The sequence below is a fragment of the Cyanistes caeruleus genome, chromosome 8 (assembly GCF_971803275.1).
Source record: "Cyanistes caeruleus chromosome 8, bCyaCae1.hap1.1, whole genome shotgun sequence".
In the NCBI taxonomy this organism is placed as follows: Eukaryota; Metazoa; Chordata; class Aves; order Passeriformes; family Paridae; genus Cyanistes; species Cyanistes caeruleus.
In genome coordinates this window covers 15,041,331-15,060,842 of record NC_141708.1, presented here as the reverse complement: position 1 = coordinate 15,060,842, position 19,512 = coordinate 15,041,331, and the positions used below count along the sequence as shown (strand labels likewise).

General features: G+C 37.1%; 1 long non-coding RNA gene across 2 annotated transcripts in view; it reads right to left on the bottom strand.

Annotated features, from left to right (window-relative positions):
- Positions 1 to 15,105: 15,105 nt before the first annotated feature.
- Positions 15,106 to 19,512, bottom strand: part of LOC147651884 (uncharacterized) — a 35,531-nt gene continuing 31,124 nt past the window's right edge. For both annotated transcript variants that reach the window (XR_015289729.1, XR_015289730.1), the window contains 2 exons: positions 17,892 to 18,039; positions 15,106 to 17,006 (listed from right to left, as the gene is read on the bottom strand). This is a non-coding gene — a long non-coding RNA (uncharacterized LOC147651884). The remainder of the gene's footprint in view (positions 17,007 to 17,891; positions 18,040 to 19,512) is intronic.

The following is a 19,512-nucleotide window of genomic DNA, read 5'->3' as shown; positions in this document are numbered from 1 at the left end:
GGCTAAAAAGACTCTGCAGTATCATTCTGTGATTACAGAGGAATTGTATTGTCTTGCCTTTAAGGTTAATTAACAGTGACATGAGCTTACCACAATTCCTGAAAACATTTTGGAAACCAAGACAGTAACAGAACTACATTGTATAAATTAGTCCTTGAAGGTGAATCTACTGCCTAGGGAAAATACAACAGATTAAGTGAGACTGAGAAAAATAAGAGTTTTCTGTGAAAATAGGTGTGATAAAAAGCTCAGACTCTCCTGTATTAGCCCATGTAACAAGTACTGTGGGGTCTCTTTTCTGAGTCAATACAGTTTTACACTTTTACATTGTGTATTCTTTCAGTGACATTACAAAAACCTCTCAGTAAGTGTTTAAAAAAATACCTTCATATAAACTCTCAACTGGGGTACAGTTTTTCTCTCAAAGCCATTTCTCTATCATATATTGTTTTCTCTGAGATAAAAAGGTGGTTTGAGTCACCCTGCAATAAAAGTAGAGCGTTATCGTGCCAGAATTAATATTACTTCAATTTGTTACAGTTCTCAGTAAAAACCACTTCTATATAGGGACAGATAATAGCTTAACAATATCAGTATTTTCTCTCTGCTCATGACATAATACAGCCACATTCCAATTTTTCTTATTCTGATGAATGTTAGACTAAACACATTGTCACTCCAAAGCACCGCCTTACAGATTTAAATCAAGTGGCAGTAATTAAAAGGAAGCACAGGTATTTAAGGAGCCATTCCCTTTGCTACTCGGGTTGGATAAGGTTTTCTTTTTGATCCATCATAAACTTTCTGTTAGGGATGTACCAGCAAAACTTGCAATAGGAAAAAATAAGACAAGGGCAATAAGAACGTGATAAAACCTGAGCTGAGGGCCCTCTTCTGTGAAATAACTGTTAACCCAATGTGGCACAGTTACAAATTTAGATTGTGATTGGCCTGGTAAGACAATGCATGGGACTAAGATGCTGTTTCAGGGATTTACCTAGGTCTTCTACGTGCCCAAATGAATTTTGTGATCATTAGTCTATGAGGAATATACATGAATATGCATTTTCAAAACTCTGTATTTCATCTAAATAGAGAGTCCTACAGTGCAGTAGGACAGGTTGAGTGTATTATGCCTATCCTTGGGTGAAATTCTGCAGTGATACCCGGGTAAATTGGAGGGGAAGTAACAACTGGCCTCACTAAATGCTGGGCATTTTAAAAAGCCTTATGGAAAATCAGCAGCACCAGATGCAGCAGGTTTGTTGTTGGTTTGACAAGGACTGCCAGCCTAGAAAAATGCTGTGCAGCTGTCATGGGAAGATTGAAGGTACCTTTTCTGTACTCTGCCATGATACAAATCTACAATTCAAGACAAGTGATGCAGATGGAACTCTGCAAACTGCAGGGGGGCAGTGCTGCCTCAAGTGAGGAAAGATTAAGGGCTCATAAACAACATATGCTGTAGTTACAGGCATGCATCATACACAGCTTACAAAATACTCTGAGCCTAAAACAGAGTAAAAAACAGGCAGAATCTACAGCTGGGCACTAAAGTGATGCTGTTGAAGGCATACCAAGCCAGAGGTAATAGTTAGATATGAGCTATCTGTAACTTATTATTTGTCACATTAATTAGGTGTTTGCCTGACAACCAGTGATTGAAGTTCTTTGTCAGGTTACACCTGACAAAAAGAATAAAACAGATGCACAGATTGTCTGGGGAAAAACCAGCCAGCTGATCATATATGTAGGGCCTACTTATGCACAGGAAGCACACCAGAACAGGGTTTGAGCAAACTGCCTTTCATACTTCTAAAAAACAAACTTTATCTATGTTTTAGTTTCTTTTAATTGAGTATGTGTATGTGTGTGGAAGTGTAAAATCCTCCTCTACATTTTTAATAACAAATGTGGAATTTTAAAATTCAAATGCATCCAAGAATTTAAAAATACTTGTGTTTCAATGTCCTAAATAAGGTATTAGCATACAAAAGTTACTACATCTTTAGCAGCATTACAACACCATTCACTTCCCATTGAGTTCTTTTATGCCTTGCACTGCTCCCTCTCATCTCCACCTTGAAAACATGTTTTCACAGGAAGTACCTTTTTTTGCCAGGTGATTTCAGTATCACATGGGTACTGTTCACAATATACATCACCTGCATTAAAAATACAAAGATTAGGCATGGGGATAGCCAAGTCTTACACTTCCAGTGGGAAAAATGGGCAATGAAATATAATTATGGTCACTTAAAATGGGCACCTGCTGAGCTGTGTGCCCCAGATTAGAGAGAGCAGGGCTGCTTCAGCAGTTAAATGTCTGCTTGCAACAGCTTTTGAGAGCTTGGGAAGAGTGGTTTCCCCCTTCCATTAAACAGAGGTTCAGGCTTCAATCAAAGAAAAATCTTTTTCCAGTTGGTAGAGTGTCTGTGTGGAAATGAGTTATCAGGTGCCTTTTTACTCCTCAAATCACCCACAAGACAGATTTTTGCCAAATTGCAGTATGTATTCCATTGGTAACAGCAAACTAAATTTGGAAGCCACTTTTTTTTTTTTTTTTTACTAGATTCTCCATTATTTTTGTGCAAAGCACTGTTTTTCACAGATGGTAACTATGCTAGATAAATAAAGCTACTCAAATCAATATGAATAAAATATACTAATCTGGCGTTCTGTACCTACTGGATACAATGAGCCAGAAAATACAGAAGCTTGTTATCTGTCTTCTTAGAGTCCTTTGCCCATGACTACTTTTTATCAAATAAGAATTGAGTACAGCTGTATATGCTGGTATGACTCCCTATCCTGATCATCTGTATATTTTGATCAAAGGGAATAAGATTTCATTATTTCACTTTATACTAAACCACTGAATATTTATTTCATATAAATGCAACTTTCCTTCCAGTCACCCACTATCTTTGATTTTCTCTATCTATAAATTCTGTGTTTGATTTTGTTGTTGTTGGGGTATTTTTTCATTTGTTAATGAATTCTGGCTTTTATCTTTTATGGAATAAATAGTTTTTATCTTAAATTGAGCATTCCTGATCTGAGAACAGTAAAAGCTGAAACATACACTATGATTTGCAAGAATAAATATATTTTGTCTCTCTGCTGTGTTAATATGTCAGGGAATCAGATTAAAAACTTGCAAGTGATTAAGACAAAATAACAAATCCTAACACATACAGCAAGCATAATTAAAGATATTTAGGGGGAGATAGGTTAAAAAAATCATCTTCCATTTTAAAAAATAAGTATTTATTTGGTATCTAACAGAAGCATTTGGATTCATGTGTTTCACTAATGTAAAGTGACACTGATGACAGTCCGCTACAGCAACTGCAGTAAAACTACTCTAATTCATGTTAAGAATCCAGCCTGAAATTTATATACCTAGAGAATCCTACTTCAGCCTTAGGCAGCCAATAAACCAAATTAAATAGCTGTAATTTTGGAAACATAAATACTCTTATCTCCTCGTACACAAATTAAACATTTGATAGTAATGCTAATATGAAAGCTGCTTCACTACTAGTTTGATTTTTCTGTAGAAATTCTAGTCAGTGAGTTAGTCAATGACAAGCAATAAACTGCAAGGAGAGGAGGAGGGAGAATTCCTTTATTTGCATCGCTGGCCTCATTCTGTCAACACATCACCCAGATTGCTGGATACACACAGAGATGCGTTCTGGCAATGCTAGGAAGGGACCTGCATTTCCTGCTGTCTATTTCGACTTATTAGTAATAGGATGATGCTTCTGGCACATCTAAAATAAATTAATATTGGATTAATTCACTTCAAAAAGGTGTCAAGAAAACACGTTGCAGATTCATTCATCACAAACTTGAGACTAATATGTTTAAAAAAAGAATACCATAGTAATTATATTTACATGTATAATTGCCTAAAGCTGAGCCAAATGACAGAATATATTGTAACACTTTGCAACATGCCTTCAATGCTGATTAAGCCGCCAGTTCTTAAAATAAATATAGTATTTTCAATGTTAATAATAACAGAAAGAAATTCTTTTAAACAGTTTTGTTTTACTTTAGAAAATGTTTTATCTGAATTACTAAAAGATTTCTTTTTTATTCCTGTTCATTCAAAGTTGTGTTCAATCACTATTTCTTTGCTCTTCACTGATGATCATTTAGATATCTTTGAATAAAGAAACACAGTGCAGCAGTGCTCTTTTAGTGGTAATAAGCTGAGCAAGGACAATTGTCAAACTCCACATAATTGCCTTAAAGGAAGTATGTGCTTGAAACATTTTATGAGACTATAGCTTATAACCTATAACGAATAGTAGTATAACTAACCAATAGTAGTGTAATACCAATAACCAATAACCAATAACAAAATAATACAATGCCAAAAGTAAGAGCAATAGAAAAGTCTGAATAAATGTTTAAGCTTTTCTGCTACCTTATTGATAGGAAGATCAAAATTGACAAAACAAATGGGATCCTGATTCTGTGTCTTTGACCAGAAAAAAATCCTATCTGTTACAGACACAACACCTGAGCTGATGTTGGACCCTTTATTTGGATGTGCCTGCATTCTGATATTTTATTCATACTACCTGTGTCTTCAATAGGAGCTCAGGTACAGTTATATTCTGCTCAAGTTAAGTAAAGCAACTTTAAGTCAAGTAAACCTTGTCAGAATTTCACAGGATGTGGGTGTGGCATATGAACGATGCATGGTCCCCAGTCCAGGTTTAACTAAAAACATTTATTAAAATAGAAAACATTTATTAAAAGTGTATATAGCTTTTATAATATTTTCACTGTCACAACACACATCTGGATAGCCAATAGACACTACTTATGTGTCTGGTAACCAATAATATAAGGGATCATGCTTCTAAAATTCACATCAACATTTCTTCCTTAAAACAAACGCTTGTATAATAATTTTTTCTGCAAACTGATGCAGTTCTGCTATATGTTACATTTTAGAAACTTTGTTACATCTCTCCTTCCTTGACTGAAAAGTCCTAGTTCTTCTAACCAAGCAGTCTTTGTTCTCTTATTCCTAAGCATCTCCCCTCCTTTTATTTACCAAGCGTTGCAAAGCAAGTACAGTGTGTGTCTGCATAAGCATTACCTGCTTTATGTTCTGATTGATAAGCCATTGACTACAAGAAAAGACACATGGCAAACGTAATATCATAACCAAAAGTGCTGTACATCCCATTATAGCTAAACCAACTACACATTTAACCCAAGGTCCAAAATTTAAACTTCCCAACCAGGAGAACAGGCTGGAAGGATTCCATCCCTGGTTTTGCTACAAATAGACATTCTACAGTTCTCCAGACAGTTCCTTCAGTTCCTGGATACTTTTGTGAATAAATTCAGTGTGGTCACTCAGAGTCATACAGTACATTCTATGGAAGTCTTCACATCTATATTCCTGGGCTAGCAATAAAGAGTCTATTGCTGTTCTATTTTGCAGTGTTGCATGACGTTCGGAGCCAACATCTGCCAGCAATCCTGTTAAAGCATTAGTGGTAACACTACTTTCCTTCACAAGCCAACAGCCTAATTTATTAACTATGTTCAAGGCATGTGCAGTATCAACAGAGGCAACTAAAGAACTAAGAACTCTCTTTGCAGTATTCCAGAATTCAAACTCAGAGTTACAGTCAGGGCCAAATAACGTATATTTCCCCTATGTCATAGTGTCCAATTAGTGCTTCAAGACATGGTTAAACAACCAAAAGTACACGGACCCCTCATTGTTTTACCTGGAATGCCTATCCATGCCCTGTTGCCACATATTAAAAATGTATTATTGGGCAGGCTTATTGCTTTGGTCCCTCTTGTGACTTTAGAGGGAGTAGTAAGATTGCACCAGGCAGAGGCATTCTGGAAAATTCCTGTGCCACTTATATCGACTCCTGTGTTGTCTGTGCTTGGATCGTTAGAATAATTAAGATAAAAAAGATACAGGAACTTTTATAGAGCCTAGTACATCCAGTTCTTGAGGCTGCAGTGAGAGAGCAGGGAAGTTACTTACTTTTCTCATGCCTGTACTAACACTGCCCAAATTCCACCCCACAGACTGGCCAGCATTAGGCTGCTGTGATCCCAAACACCACCATGACGATCTAGGCTTACCTGGAGTGGTACAATCACGGGTAACTGTTTGATTGTATAACTTGTTCCATTCATCCTTCATTAAGAGAATGCCAACCACACAGGTGTGTATATATATGACCAGTCCAAGTGATCCATTTCAAAGTGTAGATTGGTTAATTGCTTTGGCTAATGTGAGACAAACATTGGTCTTTGGTTGTGAGACCCATGCTTCACTCACAATCCTCAAGAATTTGCTGAGGATGACAAAAAAGGCTGCATAAATTGTGCCTAAATCCATTGTAACTAATAACCAAACTAAAACTGTGATGCCTTCAAGTCTTCATTCTTCTGCAGTGGGTCTGATGTTCTTTGCAGGTAACCAGTAAGATACCTGTGGATAGAAAAACACAGCCATATCCACGCCCCCATGTTAGCAAAGGCAGAGGGCCTAGCCATTGTCCACTCTGCAAATCTTTATAATAGACAGGTGGTTCAAACCAGGAAAACCTGTTAAAGGTATCATGGGAAAACCTTATTTTACTTGCTGTAAAATACGAAACTTGCTGTTTTGTTATAAAATCTGAAAATATTTTTAAAATTTAAAACAAATGTTGCTCTGACCAATTGTTCCTGGGGTGTTGTACCAAGGGTTTATACCCGTCTTTTGTTTAAGAAGCATATTCCTTTAAAGGGTGTCTGTGAATTCCACAACAGCTTGGCCTCAAGGAATGAGGTATTCCAGTTAAGTGATGTGTATCCCAAGAGTGAAAAAAGGTTTTCATTGACTGTGAGACATATGCTTGAACCATTATCAGTTTTCACTACCTCAGGAACTCCTAAGGTAGCAATAGCTCGCTTAATGACATCTCTTGCCTTTTCCCCTTTATGAGAGGAGAAAACAAAAAATTTTGAATATGTGAAATATACTAACTGATGCATGCACATATTTTAAAGTGCTAAAAGAAGAAATGTGTGTAACATTCATCTGCCAGGCATCATGAACACCTAATCCTCCTGGATTTGTGCCTACTGTGGTAGGTAAAGGCATTAAGCATGCACAGTCTGGGCGAGAATGAACCATTTGTCTAGCTTGAGAAAAAGTAAGATTAAATTGTTTACTCAAAGCTTTCACATTCTTATGAAAGAATTCACATGACAACTTTGCCTGTGTAATTTGATTTGGAGCTGTTTCCATTGTTGGTAGAGTGTCCATGACTACGTTGCCTTCCACGAGGTCCAGGCAAAGATGAGTGAGACCTAAAAGATGCATGACCTAAAAACAATGAGATCTGCATCGAGCATAACCATACAGAGTAGATAACACTATAAACAAATTCTTGTGCACTTGCTTTGGAAAGAAATGTTCAATATGGGTTAATACGACAACTACTTACAAGGAATATGATATTAAATTGAAAGGCTCATTTGAAACAACTGGAAAAAACAACTGAAAATTGAAACTGAAAAAGCTCTACAGCAGCTGCTAATTCTACTAGCTGTGTCAACCCTGGCTGAAAAATAACAGACTTTTCCCAATCCTCTGTGGAATTTTTCCAAGCAACAACTGCTTTCTGAGTTTTCCCAGAGCCATCGATGAAGACTGTCTTTGCTCCAGGCAGGGGTTGTGACAATGTTAGAAAATGCAACTATCGAGAAAGATCTTTTAAACATTGCAAAAGTTTACTTTGTGGCAAAGAATTAACAATGTTTCCCAAAAAGTCAGCCTGTAAAGATAATGGCTCCTGGGACATATCCTTAAAAAGTGTCTGCGGGAAAAGGAATGTGGATATGAGAATGATCTTCCCCACTTAGGGTTTGGTATCATTTTTGTCCTGTGGAAACCAGTCTAACAATCATGTCAAGTAAGGTGGTTACTGTTTTTGAAAATGTGTGAGGTAAAAAAACCCACTCTAAGACCCACAGTTGTTGTTTATCATCATACCACTGTGCTATTAATGCATATGGTTGGAATTCAGCTATGATAACAAAAAGTCCAGTGGTAACTCTGCTAGTTGTTTGGATAAAAAGGATGACTGAATTTTATCTATCACAATTTGCAATGCTTCACAGGCTTCTTGATTAAGTTCACAAGGAGGTGTTAAATCTGTGTCTCCCTTAAGTAAATTAAATAAGGGAGACAATTGCTCAGTGAAGATACCAAGGGTAGGTCCGAGCCAATTAATAGTTCCTAATAATTCTTGTAAATCATTTAATGTTTTAATAGAGGTCCACAGCACAATGGGCTGAGGAACAATTTTCTGTTCAAATAATAGAAACCCTAGGTATTTCTGAGGTGGGACAGTTTGAACTTTGTCTGCTGCAATACAAAGACCAAATTTGTCAAGAAAAATACCCAAAAAGACAAAACAGTTTTGCAGTACAGCAGTCATCTGCTGCTAGCAATATATCATCCATATAATGATAGAATGGAACTGTTGAAAATTGCTGCTGCAGTGGTTGTAAAGCACTTGTGACCACAAGCTGGCACATTGTAGAACTGTTTCTCATCCCTCGTGGTCACAGAACCCAGTGATACCATTGTATGGGTCCACTGTTGTTCAAGGATTGTCATAAAAGAAAAATGAGGTGCATCATCAGGTGTAATGCAACTGTGAAAAAACAATCTTTTAGGTAATAATTAACAATTCCCAAGTTTCAGAGATCATTGATGGATTAGGAATTCTGGGTTGCTGTGCACTCACTGGGGCTATTACTGCACTGATAGCTCCCAGATCTTGTAAGTCTCCATTCGCCTTTTTTGGAGTCACAAATATTGGAGTGTTCCATGGGCTAGTGAAAGGAACTGTATTTTCCCAGACCCAATTGTTCTTTGGCCAGTTTTTGTGCTTATTGCAGGTGTTCCCCTCTGAGGGCCCACTGATCAATCTGCACAGATGTGTTCCATGTGAGTTTAAGTCTCTCCTGCACATCAGTGGCCACTTTTAAAAATTTGTTGTCAATGTCAGTTCCCACTGTGATAACAGATCTCTTCCCCACAGTCTACATGGAGTAGAAAGTACATACAGTTTCAGCTGCACTTGTTTCCCTTCTGGCTCATACACCATGAGTCCTATATCTGACTTCTTTGGCATCTGCTGACCTCCAACGCCCTCAACGATCGCTGCTGCAGTTGTTAAGGAGCCTGTGGGTGGCCATTCATCCCTGCTGATGATGGTTATTTCTGCTCCAGTATCTGTTAATCCTGTAAAAGACTTGCCATCTATAATACAGGTTAGAAAAGGTTGTTGCACTTAAGTAAGTTCAGACCAAAAAATGTTAGGAGCACCTGTACTCCCAAAACCTCCAGTGTCCCTGTCAGCACTGACAGATGGTATCAGGTTCATGCCTGGCAATACAGGGAGTGGTATCAGCTGAGCAATGCATGATCCTGCTGGGATAGTACAAGGTGGGTTAGAAGTCCAAGCTAGGGTCTTTATTTCACCCTCTAGAATCAGAGATGATGATCCCTAGTAAAATAAAAAGTGCACTTTTAGAGGATGATGATTTCCCAAGTAGCAATGCTCGGCATTTAAAAAGCAGGGGTCCATTTAAGCCTGTAGGTGTAAGGTGCTAAAACAGCAGTCATGTCCATTTATTGTGGTTGTGGTGGAAACTGCCAAGTCCAAGCTGGCACTGCCTGGCACTGATGTAACTTGAGCTGTGTGGGTTTGCTGTAGCTGGATCCTGTTTTGTTGTGGAGCACCAGATTTCACGCTGCCCTTCAATTTTTGCCATTGTGGCAGAGGTTTGCCATCTCTGTCATAGTTAGAATGGCATTCATTACCCCAATGGTAACCTTTCTTGCATCTGGGACACAGTTTACTAGTTTTTTTTATTCCCTTGCTTATTCTTTGAGCACTGCTTTCTCACATGACCTTTCTCTCCACAGTCAAAGCATTTAATTGCTGCCTAAGCCACTTGTAGCTGCTGAGCTAAGGCAGTTGCTAGTAAATCTGCTTTGTATTGTTCTGTACCAATATGTGCACAAGTTTTGATAAAGTCAGTTAAGGAAATACCAGGTTTGATTTTTATTTGATCAAGTGCTTTATGACAGTCGGTGTTAGCATTTTCATAGGCTAAGGATTTCAATAAAACTTCTGCTGCAGCTGGTAAATCAATTTGCCTGTTCACAGCTGTTTGCAAGCAATCAATAAAGGTGATGTAGGGTTCTTTGGGTCCTTGCCTTATGGTGGAGAGGGCAGGTTCTGTTCTGTTAGTGTCTGGCACTCTTTTCAGAGCTCTTACAGCCAGCCCCCTCACTTGGTTGTACATCTCTGGGGGCATTCTTAACTGATCTCTTATGGTTGTCTGAGCTCCAGTCTCTGCCAAGTTGTCCTTTGTTATTCCAGAATTACCAGTGTTCATGTTAGCCCGTGCTTGATTTTCACATAACTCTTCATATTCTGCCCACCATATTGAATATTTTCTTGTTGTTATAATCAATTTAAATAAAACTTTCCAGTCAGCAGGTAACATAACATAGTTTTTTGCTATGGCTTCTACAAGTCTCATCGTATAGGAAGATTGCAGACCATTCTCTTTCACAGATTTTCTTAATTCCTTAATTCCTTAAAGTCACCCCAGGACACTTAACCATTTCATAAGAAATTTGATCATGACAAGGCTGATTGCCTTGATGGACTATGAGCATAGCATGGAGCAATTCAACATCCCTTTGATCTAATGCTCATCTTTGGCAGGTGTCTAAAAAGCGCTTTGGCTCAGGGGACAGCAGAAGTTCATTATCAGTCATATGCTGATGCCTTAAGGGCTCATAGGATGGGGGACATGTCTGCTGTTTTAGCACCTTTGTGTCAGTAGATGGTGATGCAGCCGTAGCTTTCAGCGGCTGTGGCTTTATAGCAGGGTATAAATCACATTCCCGTCGTAGATCAATAGCCCTTAGATTCACAAGATCGTCCTCTGGTTCCTCCCCACTAATTCTCTCCACTTGCAAGACAACCAAATCAGGATGTGAAAATGGTGCTGTGAGTGCTTGGGAAGCGTCTGCAGATGAATTTATGGCTGGGTGTAATATTTCTTCCCAATTGCGAAAAGCTTGTAGTGCAGAGTAAACAATCTGCCATGTAACAAATTCATCAGGATTAACCTCATGACTGCCTAACTGATGAGACTTTAGAGACTCCCCCACTCGCTTCCAGTGATCAAGGTCATAGGAGCCATCAGGGGGATACCAAGGACATATATATTCACCCATATAAGGAGTTGTATAAGCTTTCTTTCTTGTATTTTATAGCCTTGTTCCTTTGTAATATGCAATAAGCAGTCTTTATGGAGAGTTTCCAGTTTACTTATGTTGCTGCCCATTTTTATGGAGAAATTTTCCCAACCACTTGCAAGGCTGACCTGTTCCTTAGCCAGTGATGAAAGGACATCCTCAGCAACCCCTGAATCCCACCTTTGGTACAGTCAGGATATGCCACAGGTCTGGGATCACCTAGGAGCTTGTGTGTTCAGGGAGCCATTTGTGGTGTATGAATGATGCACGGTCCCCAGCCCAGGTTTAACTAGAAAACATTTATTAAAAGTGTATATAGCTTTTATAATATTTCCACTGTCAGATTAGAACACACACCTGGATAGCCAATAGTGTAACTGCTCGTGTGTCTGGGAACCAATAGTATAAGAAATCATGTTCCCAAAATTCACATCAGCTTTTTTTCCTTAAAAGAAGTGCTTGTATAAGAAATTTTTCTGCAAACTACTGTGCTTCTGCTACCTGTTATTACATTTTAGAAACTTTGTTACATCTCTCCTTCCCTGACCGAGTCCTTGTTCTTCTTAACCAAGCAGTCTGTTCTCTTACAGTGTTCCTTGTTTTCTTGCCCCCCATCTGGGGGTGAATTTGGATTTACTGCTCTTGTAGTTATGACAGGCAGATGAAATACAGACAGAATAATAAAGATACCTCTAGCAAGAGTCTCAGCATGTTTAGTAGCTGACCTTTGTGCATTTTACAAGTGAAGAGCATAAAAATCTTATTTGTCTGAAGCACTTAATGTCTTATGATTTAAAATAAGCAATCATAAAAGCCTCTTAGAGATTCTCCAAAGTACTGGAAAGTCAGCTGAAAATGTCAAATTAATAATATTTCATAGCCAATGTCCAAGGCAAAGAGTGATGACTCTAATAAGACTAGGATATTCCCATAGTCTTTCTTCCTTAATCTGATAGTTTAAATTATAACTACTAACAGATAATTACAGCTGGTAGTATTGTCATGCAAAGCTTACATGGAAAATATATTTTTAAATATACTAAATTTATCACACATTTGAGCTCTGGAGGAAAAAAATTCCACAAAGCCAGTACTCCAGAGGAAAAGGTACTGTATACTCTCAGCTGGCTCATTTCAGAAAGCCCTCGGGCCCCAAATCTCTCCCTCCCAACTATCAAGATTGAAATGGAATACAGGGCATCAGAAACTCAAAAATGCACTTGGGATGCAATCCTCTTGGGACTTAAAATATTAACACAAAAAAACCCTTAAACTTTGTGCTCCCAGGCAGCCGAGACAGACAGCAAAACATTGTGAGGAGTCACACTCCCTTCTGCTGATCTGTCCTTGCGACAATAACACGGGACTACACAGGGAACCAGCTGCAGGCAGCAGATCATCTCTGCAAGTTGCCCAACGTGCCACACGAATTTTGTTAATCTGCCTGCCATTTCACAGAGCTGGGCACGGTGATTCTTATCATGGGATTCAAACACAGCCTGCTCTCATTTCCACCTCAATGGCTTTAGCAGCTGACTTCAGGTCCTTGTGCTGCAGCCTCTGGTCAGCAGCTGCCCGGAGCCTGCACAGCCCTCTGCCCTCTGGGACAGCACCTTCTCCAGAGCTCCTGCCCAAACCCACCATGCTAAACTCATTCTGCAGGCGTTCATTTTAGCTAATCTCACCTTTTGATCACATACTTCATTCTTATAAAAGGAAGGCAATTGCGAGCCTTGTTTAGTTGCAACTGGGTATAAATTATGCTAATGGTAACTCAGGCCATCTTCCTTTCAAACTCTCAATAAATCAGATTGTGCTTTCAAATAAGTACAGGAACCAAACCAGACCCCTCTGAGACACAATACAAAAAACAGGCAAGAAAATAGCTAGGTTCAGAAATATTCTGGCTCCACTTGCCATCTCAGGTAGCTTAGGAAAATAAAACAATTCCCAAAGAAATGCAAGACTGAAAGAAAAATCATAGGTTTCTTTATGTTCATCAGTTTGATACAACCCTCTATTGTTTAAGCCTACAGGGTGTTCTGGTGTCATATTTCCATGCTTTTCTCTCTCTATAACTAGAAAACATAAACATATGCTTTAATTTAAAAAGAGTAAGACAAGGTTCTTACACTAATACAGTCCCAAAATTCCAATAGCTGGAAAAAAGAGCAATTACCTTGACACTTCAAACATGGGAGCTGACAAAGTGGGAGAGAGATTGATCACACACTTCCTATTTCTGGTTTATCACCTGGAGAATTACCAGGATCTGCAGTATCAGAGAGAGATAATGCGAAAAGTGGTCAGGTAAAAAGCAATAAACCTCAGGGGCCATCATTTACTCATCAGATCCTCATTTTATTTTATGCTATATGGCATAATTCAAAGCCAGATTCTTCTGCTACTTTAATCTGAATTTAGGTCATGGTAGGAATTTACAACATTTTGATCAAACTCAGTGAATAGAAAATTTTTTATTATCTAAGAAATATATTCTTTAGTTGATAATAATCAACATAGTCCTTACATTATTTTTTTTTTCTTCTAATGTACCATGCTGTTATTTAAAGAGATATGTTCAACACATTTAAACAGAAACTCCAAATTTTCAAACTCTGCCCTATAGAGCTCTTTAGATTGTGCACATTTCATGTGGACTTTGCTATTGCTCAGTCATGAAGCTTTGTTACACGTTCATGCAATAAAGCAGTTAAACCACATTAGGGCTGTATTAATGCTGCAATACTTTCAGGTGTTCTGCGTACAGGAATGAAATATAAATTGCATAATTTAATAAATGTTTGATTTGATAACTGTCATAGGTGTGTTTTCTTGATGAATAATACCTAGAACTTAGCAGCTCTATTATGGACAGGAATGACATTGAATTTACATTTATAAACCAAATAACAAATGAGAGATCAATTATTTTAATGAGCTGAGAAACAACAATTTCATGATGATTGTTTTATTTCATCCTCAACCAAATACCTGTATTCTGACACTTTGTAAAACACAACAGTGTGAGATTTCCTTGTATTCTTTGGAAGTCAGCAGTGTTTACCTGTAGATCCTAATCTCTCCTCCATTCAATTCTCATCTATTTCAGTTTACCCTGACCTCAACTACTGCAACCAAATAACTGAAGATAAAACTGGGGTTTTTTTCCCCCAAGCTTTTTGTAAAGAGGAAGGAGCACTTTTCTCTCCAAAGCTCCAGGCTTACCAGCCAGCTGCTAATTTACTGTGACTTCCTTCCCTAATACTTAAATTGGATGCATGTTTAACCCGGGAAAATATTGCAAAAAGCAAAGGCAAGTACTGCAGGAACAATTTCTTTACATCATGCTTAAGAATTTTAAGTAAAGAATAAAAAAGCCACACTAGTTTTGCAGGCAATGCCTCTACTGATGTGAATGGTCATTAATATCCTTTATATATAGAATTCTGCAGAAAACTGCTCCAGACACCAGGACTCTTACTCCCTAAGCAGCTTCCTGGACTGTGCAGGCAGAACAGCCACTCCTGTGCCAACACCTCTGCTGTGGGCAAAAACCTCCCCAGGGACAGGGACACTTCTCTGTGCTGGTGTGCCAGTGCTGGTTTATCAACCTGACCTTCTGCTATCACACAACAATGAAAAGCAGAACAGAAAATAAAGCCTCTTCCAAATTTCTCAAATGTAATGGATCCATATCTTTCAATATTGGGTAAGGAGTAAAATATCACAGTACTGGGAAAGTCTGAAAAAGGAGACAGAAAAAGTCTTGCATTTTTTTATTCCAAAAGCAGACATTCAACAAAATTTCTGTATTGAGAGAAATTTCATACCCCCACAGTAAAAGTCAACATTTAAAGCATTCCTGTCATACATGTGGAATATAAAATGGTGCCTAGATTTCATGTTGAAGAGGTTAAAATTATGCAGATTTACTTTGATGCTGGGGGAATCAACAAACATTAAATAGATCTTAATTTTAAAAGAGAAAAGAAATAATGAACTAAGCAGTAAAGAAAAAAATTACATATACAATGAGAACATTTGCTAGATTAAATTTAGTGGAGGACTGTTTCTCATGTATTTTATGCAAATATATTATTTCATGTTTTCAATCTTATCCATTATATTGTTGTTTGTAGATATAGCAGATGATTTTTACCTCTCAAGAATAATGAGTGTTTAAATACTCACTTTAATGTAGTTAGAATACTGATGCTTTTGGAAATATTCTGCATTATAGGAATGATCTCGCAAATAAATTTGTTTTATAAAATATACCGTAATGATAGAAAATGATAATACAAACATGTTGAATCAGATGCTGAGACATTAAGAACATTTTTCAGAAAAAATAAAGCCATGGTGACTGTTCTTGGATTTTAAAGATATATCTTGGCTGTATAAGTTTCACCCAGTTAATTAGAAAACTAGCAGGCAGAACTGACAGCTACAATTACTTTTTACTGCCGCAGCAACAGTTCCATTTTGTTTTTTTTCCTACATAGTTGCTTCTGTTTCTTCTGTGAAGCAAAACAGAAAAAAGAGCACTACAGAACCGGCTTTCCTTAAGGAAATCCCACCTGTTTTGTTTTTACTAAAACAAAGTCTTAATCATAAATATGTTATTTGTTTTGGGTTTTTTTTTGCATCTTTCAATCTTTACTTATCGTTGTAAAACAGATCTGCAGGATTTTCTGTGAGACCAAAAAGAATCTGGCAATAAATATGGATTTTTTTAGTGAATGCAAGTATGCAGAGCATATTTCTAAGTAGGTATTATAGAATTTGTTATTTCCACATAAGTGTAGCATCAGTAGATTTTTGAGATTTATCTATTTAAAATGCAAGTATGTGTATATGTGAGTGTAAAGGTCAAAGTCTATAAAAAGCCTTTCTAAAAGCTCAAATTCCTAATTATTTTTTCAAAGATTCCTGGAGCTTCTTTCATTCAGATCACCTTTCAATTTTTAATTTACTTTATTAAAATCTCAATAAGTCATCATATTGTGAACTTCTCTATCTGGAATTCATTAACATATCAGAAGATAATTTATCAGCTGCATCTCATATATTGCTTCTCATGCATCAATTTGTCATTCTCTGCTTTCATTCTCTTTTATGACTAAGACATCTTATCTAATTTCAAATTTCTATTCATCCAGGACATGTAAATTTTGACTATTTGAAGTTAAATGCTTAAGCTAACTAAGTTTACACATGCCAACTATTTAAACTTTTGTGCTTAACCGATGAACTTCTTAAGATACAAGTATTGTCTGAGGGAGCAGAGGTATATTTTATAGAATTCAGTTAGAGTACACAGAATATCATTAGATAAGAACTCCATGTGGATTAGCAGAAACTGGAAGGACACAGAGACTTTACATCATTTAAATGTACTATTGCCTAATTCTGAAAAACACAAAAAAACCAAGTTTTGTGTACAACAATCTTAGCAGGCCAGAAACAGTCCCATTTTAAAACTTTGTAATATAGAGGAATGATTCCATACATATCTGATAAAACCCATCAGCAAGGATAATAAAAGGTATACAATTTTGTAATAGCACCTTCTCAGGAGGGAATATAAAAGAATTCATGGACTGGAGACATCAATTAGAAGCAGAAGAGGCTGTAGACAATCTCTCAACATTTTGCAAGACTACAAAGATGAAATACATTTGTGAGAAACTGATCAATATAGCATTCATTCCACCTAAATCTATACTGTAGCTACCTGCATATAAGTATGGTCTGATTTTTTTTTCAATTAGAAGTAATATGCAGCAGGGGAAAAAATACTCACTTATAGAACACAGTTCATCTGACCTATTTTGGGCATCTATGCAAAAGAATATAAATTATGCCTTAAAGGTGTTTATTGCCATTCACTGAAATAAACATAAGAGTTAACATTTGCAAATATATGCACTGAAAGTGTTTAAGTTCAAGGAGATGAACTTAAATAGTTACAAATTCTTATCAATGAGAAGAGCAAATGAAGAGGGTTTATATATAAACTTGGATGAAAACGGCCATATTGTCTCATTCTAGCAACCAAAAATGTTGCTGTGGCCATAAATAATTGTGGGAGTTCAAGTAGAATGTATCCTCTTTAATTCAAATACTGCCCATTTTTTATTCGCCATTGTGCTCAGGGTCCTCGCTTTTAAACTTGCATCTGTTTTATCCATTCTGCAAATTACTCAAAGGAAAAAATAAATTACTAATTGCTGTTAATGAACCCTTAAAAGCTGCTACATCAGCCCCTGACTTGCCTCAATGACCTCCTGAAACATCAAATGTCAATGAATGATCACACCCCAGGAAAAAAAATTCCTTTGGCTTTTAATTTCCCTTTATCTCCTTGCTTCCCACACCGAGATAGAACTTAAAGGAAGACAGTAGTCATTTCTTACTAATCTTCTCACTTCAATCAAATCCCTGTTATTCACCTTATTCAGACTGAATTATCCTTGCTCTTTTCAATAACTCTTTGTTCCTATAAAAGTTCCACTGCACCCCTAATCAGCTCCTTTACACCTACCTGGATGCTTTCAGTCTCAGCTTTATCTTCCTGAGGCAGCTGCCAGAGAAGGCTCTGGGATCACAAACACATCCAGAAACTGGATAACAGTTTCTTACCAAGGGTTTCCCAGATTGGCAGCCAGCTTGCACTTGTTCATTCCTCCAACCTGAAAAACAAGTTGTTCTTGTGTCAGTTTATAGGCTGTAAATAATATCACACAACAGGCTGCAGAATCTGTGGAAGTTTCAAATGACAGCACAAACTTGTAAACTCTTGTAAATATAATACAGTCACAAGAAAATAGGGGCAGTCTGTCAAAGCTCATATTTTACAGCTCCGGAGGAGTAGTGTGGAAAAATACTGTGTATTGTATAATAGAAATTGCTGGCCAAGCAGTCACAGAGCTGAGTGAAGGTATAAAGATCACAAAGAGTCAAGAGGAAAGAACAAGTCATAGGAAATTTAAAAAATAGTAAAATATTAGTTGATCTAGGGTACATGCCTAGGTGGTAGGAGAAAGACACTGAGATATCAGGGATCTGGTGAAAGTATCAGAGGAAATTCTAAGTCCATATAAAATTTTGTTCTGGATCCTGGAAGTTTATCTAAAGTTTATCTCTTCTGCCCTCTCTCCTCCTCACCAAAAAAATGCACAATGATCAAACGGGACCTTTTGCTCCTTAAAATCAATCTGGATGCCAAGAACAAAGCATTAAAGAACAACTTTTTGTGGACGAAAGTATAACTGCCTTTGTAAAGTTTATTGATGTTTAGAAAAAAGGACAGAGGTGGCAAAACAAAGCTGAATGATCTTGGAGGTAAAACCATCACTCAGAGTCTTGAAAGATTTCATATATATTTTTCATATAACATCAAGAGATTATTTGGGCCAAATCAACTTAACTATTGATATCAACCTAATTACATGAGGGACAAGTGAGTCACATTTTCTTGGAAAATTTACAGATATCTAAATTCAAAGGAAAAAGAAGGTACTAAGCATTTTGTCATAAAGCTTCTTAAACAGATTCTGCATGACTGCAGGAAAAATAAGAATAAATTAATTTTTAAGAAAAGTTAAGGTTAGCAGAAAACTGTTCACCAAAACAATAATTCTCTTTGAATCAAAGTTTTTTGGACAAATTTTGTTGCACCAGGATGACATCAAGTGGCTACTCAAGCCAATTACTCTACACTTGTTGGAAACAGTCATTATGACATCTCTTCAATGAGCTATTCCTACAGCGTAAACATAATTGTATTACCAAAAACTGCCTCTATTTTAAATTCAATTTTTTCATGTCTTAATTTCAAATCCTCTGTGCTTTCTTCAAGCCTTTCTAAGGAAACTTTAAACCTCCCAATTCATGGAATAAATTACTTTTCATATAATACTTTTGAGTTCAGTGAATCATAAATGCAGACTGCTGTGGATTTAACAGATTTATTAAACTTTATAATAACTGGAATAATTAGACTTAGCTAATCACTCTTTAACTAGAGGGAAGAAATTAATCCTTGAAAGATCTTCTTGGTATGTAAAACACATAATTAATAATTGAAGGTAATCTCACGTTTTAAGCCAGTGAGAACAATCAGTCACTAACCCACCTCAGCAGAGACATGGGAAAGGCTCCAT